At 31.3% G+C, this 11,652-nt stretch overlaps 1 non-coding gene across 1 annotated transcript; it reads left to right on the plus strand.

Annotated features, from left to right (window-relative positions):
- The first annotated feature begins 11,124 nt into the window (after positions 1-11,124).
- LOC124993835 (small nucleolar RNA SNORA72) lies at positions 11,125-11,253 on the plus strand. Its single transcript, XR_007110354.1, has one exon. It is a non-coding gene; the product is annotated as a small nucleolar RNA SNORA72 (small nucleolar RNA).
- The last annotated feature ends 399 nt before the right edge of the window (positions 11,254-11,652 follow it).

Raw genomic sequence — 11,652 nt, forward strand, 5'->3', positions numbered from 1 at the left:
AGTAAATATACAGGGACACGATGTTTTGCTAAGAGATCGTTCCCAAAAATGTTAAGTGCAAAGATTAGTCCGTAGATTCTAGACAAATGAAAAATATTGTGTAGCAACTTGTAGAGGTTATAACTAAAGTAAGAACTGGGTTCTGAGAATACAGTTCTCCTGAGATATCTGCTTTAGAGCCCAGAAATTATTTTTTTCTAAAGATGGTAGGTGTGGAAATAGGAGTTTCACTGATGTTGTGTGTATGACTAACTTATTAGAACATTTAATATAAGACTCACTAGAGATTCGATATTTGGATGATGTGGTTGCTGGAATCCTGAAATATAATTGTTCTTCTTCTGAGAAAGCCCTTTATCTGTAACTTTGAAAAGACCCTACTCTCCCCATGTACCACAAATTCCTCTAGCAGAAAAAATAAACAGGAAAGCATGAATTTTAAGTATTAATTTATGTAGAAGGTAATTGACAAGGACCATTTTTTGGGGAAAATAAATATCATTGGAAGTTCTATTCCCTGGAAAATAATTAATAGAAATCTCTTGAACTGAAGACACTTCTTAGTCATTTATTCATTCAAATGAGTTAAAATATTGTTCCATCACCAAAATATTTTAGGCTGTGAAGATAAATGGTGAACCAAATAAACAAATCTTCTGGTATTATAGACTTTATATTTGTACTGAGGATATTCAGCCAATTAAAAATGTATATAGATAAATATATTTAAAAATTATAATTTCAAGTATTATTTTCTTGCATGAAGAACAACATATATGCAATACAATAAAGGGTATATAAACTAATATTATTATGTATCAGGCCGCCCAAAACCTAAAATTACTCTTATTGACATGTTCATGGTTTGATAGATTGGCACTATGGATTGCTTGCTCTACTTCTGGGCTTATCTGTGGTCATTTTTGCAGCTGTACTTATCTGGTGGCTGGTACCTCTGATGGTGGGAAATTCAAGATGGTTTTATTCACAAGTCTAGAAGTTAGTGCTAACTTTTGGACAGGACTTTACAGTAGGTTTGCTATTACTTCTTTATATAATGGTCACAGTATTGAAAAAAAAAATGGAAAAGACAAGTCCCACAGCATAGCTGCTTGTATCAGGTTTGGTGATGTCCCATTGGCTGATGCAGGTCATATGACTGAGCTCAGGGTCAATATGGAAAGGGGTTACACAAGCCACAACTATTCTGTATTATGCTTATTGGTGTCCATAATTATGATAACAATGCAGTACAGAGAATCACTGGCATGCTTGTTTGTGTCTGTGTGTGTGTTTGGGGTAGTGTTTGCTTGGCAGTTTAAGTACATTTCAGAAATTATGGAACTCTTAAAAACAAACAGCATTCTAAGTATATAGTTATGTTTTCTGCAAATAGGAACTTCTAATTTTCCTTTCATAAATATGCACGATATTTTTGTTTTGTGCTTTAATTTTATTTTGAAATTCTATTTAGTTCATTAATTAGTATATATTAACTATACATATTGATAGGATTGAATGTGATATTGCAACTCTTGCAGGCAACATTCACTTAACAAATCTAGCTTTCCTTTGTCCACTCCCTTCCATTTCCCAATCTCTCATGATCAAGGCTCTACATTTAGGTTGACTTTTTTAGTTTCATGTGTGAGAGAACAAGCAGTACTTATCTTTCTGTGTCTGGCTTATTTTACTTTTGCTTATTTCAAAGGTGACTTGAATTGGTTTGCATCCTTGTTTTGTTTTAAATCTCATGGTTTTCATGATTTCCTTAATTAATAAATGAGGCCCACAATACTAAGGAGAGAGGGGAAATTTTTCTTTGAAGTATTTTCCTATGTTAGTAGAATTACATCACATTTACCTTACTTTAAATGTGTATCATCGGGAATTCTAGTTTTATGCAGTCTTGTCCTATTAGTTTCCCCAGCAAGTGTGGTCTCTGGATTTTATCTCCTTTCCTAGTGTAGTCATTGAACGGAAGCCTAATAAATACATCCATGCTTCAGTGAAAATCCTCAGGCTGAGAATCAGCTTTGGCATCTGTGCATTTTCTAGTATTGCAATTTTCATTTCCTTTGTGGGCCTGGTATATCCTTTACTTTCATGTCAGTCCATTGATGTATTTAAAATGATGTTTGAAATTATTCCAGATGTTATTTTGCTCCATATATTTATAATGCTTAACCAACACATTAAAAAACAAGCAAAGAAATAAACAAACAAAAGCATAGACACAAGTATCAGAGTCCTGCAAATGAAAATTCAAATGTGCTTTATAAAAGAACTGAGATCACCTTACTGATATCACGGTATTTCAGGGGATAGTTAAACAGGTCAATACTTGTAGAATACATATAAATGTGCATTGCACATAGGAAGTACTGTGTAGTTATTAGTTGTTTTGTCATTATAAAATTTAAACCTAACATGATGCTAAAGTCAATTTGCAATAGTAAATAGCAGGCACTCCATGATCTAACATGAAAGGTCAATACATTAAGAGGTTATTAAAGAAACCCATCTTATATGAATAGATGTTTGTGGAATAATTTTCTTTGTGGCCTAACTAAAATCATGGCATTTTGGATAATGTACATTTTGATGTTAAGTAGAAATAAGAGGTAAATTGGAAGAGATGAATACTGCTTAATAAGAAAAGACCTGAGAACGATAGGGAGGAAACCAGTATTTTCTGAGTGTTTGGTATGTGCTGAGCATGGCATTATACACTTGTAATAAAAAGTTTCATGTAATCTGAAAGCAGTAACTCTGAAATATGACTATTGGCATAAATATTGCTAGATAGGGAAATTGAAGCAAGAGTGATTAAATGACTGACAAAACTGCTTGTAGGTGGTGAAGACACAATTTGAAACAAGTTCATTTTTTTAAATTAATAAATACATGTTTAGTACAAGTTGAGATTTAATAATGAATCTTATGTATTATTATTTGTTCACTCTGTTTACAATAAAACCAATGCATTTATTATTACAGCAAAGCAGTTGTATGTGTTCATGTACTCACCTGAAAACAGTCACTAGATTAAAGTACAGGTACTTATCATGAATTGACAACTAGTTATAACCGTGAACATTCTTTTTGTTTCCTTTACTAATAATCTTTATTAGATCTCTAGATCATTTTAACATTGATGAATTTGAGGTACAGTAAACATAAATTAGAAAATTATGAAGTCTACCTTAAATGACCAAGTGCCATTAAAGTTGAGAGCTAAACCAATATTTGATTTTAAAAGTTATTATGTAAGTGTATATTAACTAAGATTAAAATTTACTTAGAATAAAAGAAGTCTTTGGTTTTTAAGCAAATGATGATTATCCCAAAAATATGTAGGTAAGGATGTAGCTATAGATAAAGATTAGAAGACAGAATGGTCCCTTTTTCCTATTTTTGCATGAATTTATTTCAGCAATATTCACAAGTTCATACAGAGTGATAACAATATATATGTGTATAACACACTAAAAATGCTGTTGGAATTTTTTTTAAATTAACACAAATGTTCTCTTTTTATAGATCTTTTAGAAGTTGGTAGACATTTGTTTTATTTATTTATTTAAATATGGTGCTGAGAATTGAATCCAGTGCCTCACATATGCCAGGCAAGCGTTCTACCTCTGAGCCACACCCTGATCCCTGGAAAATTTTATTCTTCAGAGAAACTAACTGGAGTAACCAAAGTCTCAGTCCTCTAACATAGTAAAGATGGGTGTGTTTACACTTGGTTTATAATAGGCATTAAGGGGAATTCTCTTATACAATTATTAAAATTTTAATTCCTAGTCCACCCAGTGAGGTTGTCACTGCATAGGATCTTGGAGCTCCCCCACTGATACTGTATCTAGGTAGAGAGGAGAACATAGAGTATCTGATATGCAATTACATTGGTTAGACTGGGAATTGTCCAAAGTTACTCCTGCCCTCATTATCATGACCAAAACCTAGTCACATGGCCATACCTAGTTGTAAAAAATGTTCTCGTAGGAGGAATAGAAAGACTTTGTTTAAAACTTAGCCAGAATAGGATATGAAATTTAAAGGGAATTTATATAATATTAGGGTAAATTACAGTGATGTGGATAAGTCCACTTCACTTTCCTTACATTGCTCATATCCCAAATAAGAGGATTCTCTATATTTCTGAATATAGAATCAGAAACTCTGAACTTTAGAAACAGGGTATAGAATGCAAAGACCATATGAGGGTAGGTTAGTCAACCTTTTGTTTCTGTGACCAAAATACCTGACTTAACCAACCTAAAGAAAAAAGATTTATTTTGGCTCACGGTTTATTTATTTATTTTGGCTCATGGACATTTCAGTCCATGGTTGTCTGGTTCTATTGCATTGGACCTGAGTAAAGGCAGAAAATCATGCTAGAAAAACATCGTGGGGAAAAACATTTCATCTCATAGCAGCTGAGAAAGAGTGAGGGAGGCAGAGAGAAAGGGGAAGGAGCTGGGGATGAGATACAGAGTTCCCAAGATCAGGTCCCGAGGACTCTCCCTTCTACTTGGTTCTACCACCTATACATTCCACCTCCTCCCAATAGTCCATTTAGATTTTAAATATCTCAATGAATTCCTCTACTGGTGAGGTCAGAGCCTTCACAATCCTTTCACACTCCAAGGGCCCCACCTCTGAACACTGCTGCTTTTGGGAATCAAACCTTCAACACAGCCTTTTATTTTCCTATCAACAACTATCAGTTTTATTTCTGGTGCCTTTGTGTGTTTTCCAGTTGCAACTCTACTCCTTTTTAAAAAGAATCACAAAGACTCCACAAAGTTAACCACAAAACATTGTGTGAAAGTGACATTATGTACATAAATACATTTAGAGAAATGATAAACCTTCCAGAAAAGGGAAGGGGGCTTGTGTCAAGTGTTAGCAGTGATAATATAGAAACCTCTGCATTCAATAGAAGTTATACATATGTAACAATTCAAATATAAGCTATGAAGTTTAAAAAATAGGATGGGGGAAAGCAGAATGTAGGAGGAAAAGAAATTGGGAAAAAAAAAAATATGGTCATTAAATTCAGAAGGCCCACAGAATTATTCAAGTAATGGAAGGGTTAAAACCATATGCATTTATTTATTTTACAAGAACACATGATTGCTGTTTTTCAAACTTGTCTCTCTACTGTGTTTTAGTGAGAGGGTGTTGCAGAGCATACTTCCTGGCAGGTAGAGCCAGAGTGACCACCTCCATGGACTGAATCAAGCAAGAATCAAGTCTTTGGGGAATACTTCATTTCCAAACCATAAAGGGTCTAAAAATCATGATTGATTTGCAAAAGTCATATATTATACATGGTTAATATCCAAAATATATAAATAAATCAACACAATAACTAAACATCTAACCTGATTAAAAATGGACAAAGAACCTGAACAGGCAAGTCTCAAAAGAAGACATAGAAAAGGCTAACATACATGAAAAAAATACTCAATGTCACTAATCATTAGGGAAATATATACTAAAACTGAAATCAAATATAATCTTACATCAGTTAAAAAGACTATGATCAAAAAAAAAAAAGAAAAAGTAGTCTAGTAGAAGATATGAAGAAAAGAGAACCTTGGTAAACTATTAGAAGTGTAAATTCATACAGTCATTATGAAAACAAAATGGAGTTATCTCATCAGTTAAAATTAGAACTATTATGTGACCCAGAAATCTTACTGGATATATATTCAAAGGAAATCAGAAATTGAAATCAGTTTGTTGAAGAGATATCTTCAATCTCATGTTCATTGTGGCATTACTCATAATAAATTGAATATGGAATCAACCTAAATATCCATTAATGGATGAATGATAAAATGCAATATACACATATATTTGGTTTTCTATAGTTGCAGGTTCTGTAGTCACATAAAAAAAAGCTGGCGTTCATACTGAATATGCAGATATTTTTTCTTGTCATTACTACTAAAAATTCAATTACTTTTGCTATGCACAGATTTACACTGTATTGGTTATTGCAAATTCACTAGAGAGGATTTAAAATATTCAAGTGAATATATGTGGATTATGTGCAATTACCACACTATTTTATAGAAATAGTTGAGCATCTGTGGATTTTGCTATTCTTGGGTGTCCTGAACCAATCCGCCAGAGATCAGAGGGACAACTGTGAATACACCTGGAATAATATTGGTTCCAAAATCATATCATTGGTGATAACATGGATGAAACTGTAGCAAATTATGCTAAGGTCAATAAATCAGGCACAGAAATCAAACACTGTGGGCTCTAAGTGGAACTCAAAGAAGTACAAAACAAAATGGTTTCCAGGGGCTGGAATATGGGTGAATGTAAAGATGCTTCAGTTAAAGGAATAAAATGTTTCAGTTAAATAATGTTAATAAATTTGGAAGATCTATTGTATGGTATAGTAACTATAATAATAACTATCGTATATTTGAAACTAACTGAGAAAGTAGATCTTAAATGTTCTTACCACCAAAAAATACGTTATTTGAACTGTTAGGTATGTTATCTGTTTTAGGCATCCTGACATGTGTAAATGTATCAAAAATTATGCCATATGCCATAAAACATATGTTTTCATTAAGTTATATCCCAATAAAATAAAATTTAGGGGACTATGAAAAGAATGTATCTTCATGATTAGGCATGGAGGGAAATTTTCAAACATGGTTTAAGTCTAGATAAAGCTGTACTTTTTCATGCAGTGATCATTTGTTAATGAATGATTTTGACATGAGATAGCAAATGTCTACCTGTATATGAAGATAATTTTTATTTGGGGTAACAAATAATGGAAGCACATATTTTAAGGGGAGGAAAGTCAATGAGAAATCTACCCCAGACATTTAACCCAAAGATGGTAGAATCTGAAATTTAGGAATACTGTGAAGATAGAGAAAGGTGAACAAACTGGAGATTCTCCAGTGATAGAGTAAGAGAAAATGCAACAACTTATTGAATTTGAATGGTGCAGAAAAGAATTCTAATCCAGAATGCACATTTCGAAAATGAAGATTTCTTCCCTTGAAAGCAATCATCAAAAAAAATGTCTCTGGGTGTAACTGAAGTTGTTTCCCAAATGTCAGAAAAATAAGTCGAAATAATGATTAAAACGAACAAGTTACAAACAATATATGAATGCAAAGAAAAGATAATATGATTGCTAATAGTTCCCATTTGGTCCTTGCTGTTGACTTTGGTTGATAAAGTTATAGAAAAAATGCAGTTATCCATGCATTTATTTAATAAAACCACACAAGCACACAACCTTGTAATTAATTCAATGAGATGACAGAGATTAAATATGGTCCTTAAAATCTATATAAGATTAAAATCTTGGTGATGGACTTACATGTAACTGTGGAATCATAAAGAACTAAACAGTTATTTAGAGAGGATTTTGTGTGTTTGTGATAATAAAACCATATATGTGGGAGAAAAATTATTGATGAAGTTATTCAATTGGTTTGGTCAGTCTGTTCGGCAATAGTTTGAAAAAACAGATTTCATTGTATAGTTGTCATTTGCTTATGTAATTTATGATTTGTAATACTGACTTAAGACCAAAAGCTAAAAATGCATTATATATTAATGATCATTAAATTAATGTATAATAATCAATTTAGTGAGTAGGACTTTAATGGGCAACTAAGGATCTAGAGCAGGAAATAAATTTATTTTATAAAATAGAATTTATAAAAGTGAAAATATACCTTTCTTAAGAAAACATCATTTCAAAGTACAGGGCTTTAAAATAAATTTCAAATATTTCTCTGTCTTTCCAAAGCATACTTCTGCCCAAACAACAGACTACTTCCTAAGGGCTTCCTTTTTGTTTATTTTTGGCTAGCAATGTAACTGCACACTTTCTATAATTTTATACCTTTTCAATACAGACAAGGCTACTCATCCATTATCTGTCTGCAGGTGTCTCTCTATATATGGATATTTTTTCTTGAAATGTGCAACTCCCTCTCATTTGCATTTTATAACAAGATTCACTTGATTTAGACAACAACAAGCAAAGTCTTGTTTTTAAAAATACATTTTATTTGTACTTTAAAATTACTAGAAAATCACTAAGCCATAATAAGGAACATTTTGAGGGGCTCCCTTTGAATTTTAATTTTAAAAAATGGTTCTGTAAAGGAAGAAAAGATTTTAAATCTCTATGAAAAGTAGTTTTAATCATTTAATGAGTTTCTATCCAAGGAAGATTAAAATGACTTATATGCTTCACACTTATGGAATTGATAATAAAATAATGAGAGTAATTATCAAATAACTAAGTTTAGTGAGGTAGGGCCTATAGGATGTTCTTCGGTGCCTAAGGGCATGCCCTGGAATTGGATAGAGGGACTCCGGTTTTTCCTGTTCCCTCTTTGCTTCCTGTGTATCCTGAGGTGAGGACCTTGCTCTGCCACATACTCCCTGCCCTATTGTGCAGATTCACCACAGACCTAACATCAATGGGGCCAACTATGAACTGAACTTTCCAAACCATGAGCCAAAAAACAGCCTTTTCTCTTTCTTTATGAGCTGATTGTTTCTTTCGTCTCCATTTTATTTCAGGTGACTAAAATTCTTGCTATTTTTCCTTCTTTTTGTTTGTTTGTTTTGTATTTAGTTATTCTATTAATACCGTTTTCCCTATAAAAGGAAGTTAGGTCAACTGCGTGACTAGGCTTCATATTCTTGTTCTTTTGTATATGAAAATGTGTTGAAAAGTATTTTTATACAACTGTATCAGCATTCTCCAGAAACACAGAATCAAAAGGAGAGAGAGAGAGAGAGAGAGAGAGAGAGAGAGAGAGAGAGAGAGAGGTCAAAGATTAAATAATTGGCTCATAGCATTATCAAAGGTGGCAAGTCCTAATTTCATAGGGCAGGCAAGAATCCTGGAAATTCAGATTAGATTTCTGTTTTAGTCTTGAAGCAAATTTTCCTTATTCCTGATAAACCTTTATTTTTGCTTATCTTAAGACCTTAAACTGATTAGAGGAAGTTCACCTTCATTATGGAGGACTATCTGCTTTCAGTAAAATAATTATATTAACTACAAAATACCTTCAAAACAACATCTAGACTAGTGTTTTCATGTAAAAAAATTGATATTGTCTAGTCAATATTAAAATTTAACAACAATTTTAAAAACTGCAAAATATATACGGTTTCAATCAAAACTGAATGCTTGGAGAAGTAAAATTTAGGAAAAAATAAAAAACATATTATGAATAATTACCAATTCTTATAACATTTTTTACAGTACAGTTTGAGTTATTTTCCATCACTACAGGGAGCAGAATTTCAGTAAGCATCTATTATTTTCTAGGTAACAATATTATTAACATTATTTCTTATCAAATCCACAAGTATATAATTCATATATATTCAATTATATATTCATATATATATATATATATGAATATCTAAGCCAGGAGATTTAAGAAGCATTAAAAAATGTCTACCAGGTTGAGTAGATAATAAATATGGATAACAAACCTTTGTTGGGGCTATATAGTAAGAGATTAATTTCAGGGAAACTCAAATTAGACTATGTAAAGTGAATCCTAGTTTTATCTTTTATTGACTATGAGAAAATAGAAAAGTGTTTGAAAATAGCAATACTTAAACATGTAACATAAGTTTGCTAGCTAAAACAGTTTTAATATGAACTCAGTAAAGTAATCCTCATAAATTGTTTAGACTTATTCCAGAACATTAATAAATATTCAATAAGTGCTTATTATAATTAGAACTAGTACAATTTTAGAGTTCATTGTTTCAATAATGTTAGTATTTGTGTCATTTTTTAGATGAGAAAAATGAGACATAGAGACCATAAGTAAGTTTCAAGAAATCAAAAATATGCAGGTATTCTGGTATTCAGATCAGAATACAGTAGAAATATTTTAATCAGATTATTGAATGACCTGTACAGTTATTGCCACATAATCACATAAGTGTGTGATCCCACAAATGTGGGAGACATCACATTGAATATATTAAAATAAATTTTCAGATTTGTTCTGTAATTTAGAACAGCATGTGTTACTTTAAAACTTTTCAAAAATAACAGAAGTATGAATGAAAAAATAAAATATTAAGTACACTTGTCAAATGGAGATTGCTGATATTAATATGTTCTTATATATACACACATTTGCTTCCTTTTACTACAAAGCAATGTATTATAAACATTTTTAAAACAGGATTTTACTGTATTTCTAACATTATAACAAGAATAATAAATATATATATTTTTTAATCATAGATATAGTTATAACATAAGAAAGAAAAGGAATGTTTTTATTTTATGCTGAATACTTTGTTAGGTTAAAATGGTAGCTTATAATTAGTTAATCTAATTTTATGCTCCCTTTGTTTATTTGGAAGAGTGAACATTTTTCTTATTTATTGGCCATTTTTACCCCTTATCTCTTGGATAGCCTTCCAGATGTTTTAGTCCCAATCAAACTCAAATAATTACCAGTCACACTTTCAATTTATAAGGAAATAAATATAAATACAACCCTGTATTTGAGTCATCTTAATTTAAAGTGGCCTGCATTTTTCTATTATTAAAGTAACTGATTTTCAGTGTAGAAAATTAAAAGAACATAAAATAGGGCACAAAGGGAAAAACACAATTAGCATCTATCATAACATTCTGATAAACAGTACTAACATGCTGGTATGTCTTTTCTGGTGTCTTCCACGTACATGTATTGCTATATATTCCTATTTTTCTGAGCAAAAATACATACATGGGTGATAGATAAATTATCTCCAGCATATGCACCACACAACAATTCTTCATAGCAAACTCAAATTATCTTCAAATCATGTGTCATTTTGCTTATCTACTTAAACTCTTCCCAACTTTATGCCAAATCTTCTTGGATGGGCATACTACATGTTGGTTATCACTTCATCTGTTAGTGGAGAATTATTGGCTATGCCTTTTCCATGTTTTTATTTGTGATATATAGTTATATATAGTAATGAGGTTTGTTTTGATATAACCATATATGCATGATAATGTCCCTAAGTTTAATCTCTGGTGACTCTCCCAAAATAAAATAATAAAAATATTTGCTATAAATACTATCACTGTTCTTTTGTAATAATCAGGGCAGGCTAAGCATTTACTATATTAATACCATACCTGTATCCCCAAATCCAATTATTTTTATAGGTCAGGTTTTACAAATGTTTGTGATACACCAGATCTGATTATTTATATGAACGTTTTGTTTGAGTATATAATGTCTGTGATTCTAGGTTACCTTTGATCGACCTTAAGAAAAATGAAAGTACAGGTAGGGTCATAACTGTCAAATAATCAGTGCTAATTTGAAGACTTATGTAATCATGTATAATCAAAATAGGGAAATTTAGTGACTACCAATTGCCATTAAATGTATTGTAAAATTGCTACTTTTATTTTCTTGATGATACTAATATCATTAGAAACACCAAAACAAACAGGTGAAAAGTAAAGTATGCAAAAAAATTTCTTTAATAAATCTTGCCATTGCTTGATAAAAATTTATATGTGTATATGAAATTTTATAAGTAAATACATTGATGATAATTTTACAAGGTACTTATTATTATGTACCA

Source organism: Sciurus carolinensis, chromosome 9 (genome assembly GCF_902686445.1).
Source record: "Sciurus carolinensis chromosome 9, mSciCar1.2, whole genome shotgun sequence".
In the NCBI taxonomy this organism is placed as follows: Eukaryota; Metazoa; Chordata; class Mammalia; order Rodentia; family Sciuridae; genus Sciurus; species Sciurus carolinensis.